Below are 3,038 nucleotides of genomic sequence, written 5' to 3'. Positions count from 1 at the left end.
TTTTTTTTTTTATAATATAGTTACGTAGAATCGATAATAATTTATAAAAATGCAGATATTTTTCTATTTTCTTTTTGAAGAAACAAAATATAAAATAGTAAAGTCTGGGGACACCAATTGGTCATGTTTTTTAAGAACGACCCATTTATCGTTTTGTCTATTCACTGTATTTATTTACTTCTTTTAAAATACATAGGACAAGCTGAACGGTACTCTAATATAGCTCGCCGTTACTCGTTTTAGAATATAAAGCCTCAAGTTAGGGAAAATATTTGTATTAGTTTTGCAGACGTGCCAGTCAGCACAATTATAAAACAACCAACTATGTAAAATCAGCCGGGTTATAATTAAAGTTTTTATGTATCTAATACCAAAGCAAAATCATCGTTTCATTTAACCCAACAATACGAAACCCTCAAATCATAAATTTTCAAAGTCTACGTGCAGAGCATTTATTAGAGTATTTCCTCTTCGACTGAGGTAACACTCAAATAGTAAATTTTCGAGTAGAAAAAAGGCTACGTGAAGAGCATTGAATAGAGTATTTTATTTTTGTTTCTCTCTACGTTTCTCTTCGTGCAAAGTTTTTGATGTACAAAATGACATTTCGTTCAAAGTGAAGACTTTTTGCTCGTTTTGAGTTCTTTTTGTGCATTTAAATAAAACGGTCGTTAACGCTTGTTAAAGTGTTGATAAAAATGAGTCATAGAAAATCGTTTAAAATTGCCCAATTTCGTAAAAATGGACGTCTTGGGATTGAAGCTGTACCAGAAGACTGGGAAATTCCGAAAAACGACGGTTCCAGAAATGGAACAACATATTGGCCGAAAAGCGGTAAGATGAAAAACATATTTTCAGTTAATTTTCACCATTCAATCCAAAAACGATATAGGCTTGAAAACTAAAATTATACGAATTCTCCGCGAGAAATGCATAATGTTGTTATTACGGAATCAGTACGCAAAAGAGAAGGTATCGCTACATATGCCGATGCATGTATGGAACTCGATCGAATGCAGGATGTAAGTGATACTGACCATGCTGATGATGACGACGAGATTCTCCAAAACAATAACGTGATACGTCAGAGAACAAAACAAAAAATTTATGCGCTTGAATATGCCCACATTACGGTCCCAGAAGTTTTGCAGGTAAAGTGACCAACGTCAGAAATTATTTTATTTAAATTAAGTTCAAATTTTTTTTAGGAAAACTTTTACAGCTCCCCGCTTAAAGGTGCGCAGCCCTGCCATTATAATAATGGTGACAGTGTGGAAAGAAACACACCGATTCCTCAATTCGTCCCAAATGCACAATACGCAGGCCAATTTCTTGAAGTGGAAAATTCAGATGGATTTTCAGGACAAGCAAATACAGGTGGAATAAATACAGACGAAATTAACCCTGATGGAATAAACACAGACGAGTTTATTTATGTAACGGTTCCAGAATCGAATACTGAAGCTCCGAATGGACAGCAGTTCCAAATATTGACGGCGTATTTCCAGAAAATTCTTTCAAACCAAATAACTATAATTAGTGGATTAAACTCAGTCGCTAAATCGTTTTTGAAACTAGAATCGGAAGTTGAAGCTATGAGAAAAGCAAAATTGGGTGAAGAAATTTACAAAATAGGTGACGAAAACCCATCAACCAGCAAAAAATTTGAAGAAACAATAAGTAATTACTTCGTCAATATCGCATCTGAAGCTGAGGTTAAAACACTTGAGACTCTATTGGAAAACGAGGAAATGGTCAATACATTCAAAAATCACTTCAAGAAAATTATTGGCGGTAGACGACCAAAAACTGAAGCAGCTAGGTGTGTGCATGAAGTTTTGAACAATCATTATCAATTTGATTCGAGAAGTATCTGATGAAGAGTGTCCAGAATCATGTATTCAAAAGGCGTTTGAGTCTAAAATGCGGAACAGACATGCACTATGTGGCAAACGAAATTGGGCTCCGAAATTGCGTCCCACAGGTATTTCTTATAAAAAGTGCAAACAAAACGGCAATAACAATGAAAAAAATGGCAACGATCCCAAAGATAATCGGGCAGGTTCTGCAATTCACTTCCGAGTGAATTTCAACCCCTACCAACTTGAATTCAAAGCGCACTTACCTCAAATTCACTCGGAAGTGAATTGCAGAACCTGCCGGAATGATACCGGTTATGATTCTAAAGTTGTTGATCCCGAAGCTAACGATACCTGTCTTGTTGATCCCGGAACTTCAGATCAAATCATACAATCAAATGATCTGAACACCCACCTGTGAATTTTCACCTGTATCTGAAGACTCCATGAACCAACTTCTTAAGATCAGGTAATCAGCCATCGTTGAACTGGTAATCAAACTTGAGACAACTTTGCTGGAGCGTTTTTGACGTTTTTTCGATTTGTTTAAATTGTCTTCTATACTATATATCCGCGGTGATTTTTTTAAGTGATTCGAAGTGTTTTCTGAGAAATTTTAATTATAGGTTTAATTTATTACAAATTCATAAAATAAAGTGATTGAGACAAATCCGTGCGTTCGTTTGGTCTCCCAAGAGACGTAAGTTTCCGTAAAAAGTTAGTGCACTTTTCTGCCAAAAAAATTTAAAATCGAGCCGTGCTATTGCTGCGCGATTGTAAGACACTCTGTCACGAAAACCATATTTTATGAACACTTTTTGTTTTCATCTAATTTTACATATTAATAAACACCAATAATAATCGCACTCAATCATCACCACACTTTTTTGGTTCTGTTTACTTTCAGTCTTTGGCTGATATCAAAAACGCTCAGACCCTAATTTTTTATTTCTCCTTTATTGTGTGATTTTGTTAGTTTGTCCATGTGAAGACTCAAACTTCACCGTATGTAAAAATGAAATATATACATAAGCAACAAGTTTCGATATCATTATTTATTTGAATCTATCAATAAATTATACGATAAAAAAAAAACTAAAAGTTTAAGTACTGTTTGTTTCATTCGAATTTATATTTCAGGGTGTTGTACACTACATCAGCTCATCAATAAGTAAGTGC

This window comes from Rhagoletis pomonella, unplaced genomic scaffold (assembly GCF_013731165.1).
Source record: "Rhagoletis pomonella isolate Grant_MI unplaced genomic scaffold, Rhpom_1.0 Rhpom_scaffold_01703, whole genome shotgun sequence".
NCBI lineage: Eukaryota > Metazoa > Arthropoda > Insecta > Diptera > Tephritidae > Rhagoletis > Rhagoletis pomonella.
Note: the sequence above shows the minus strand (reverse complement) of the source record.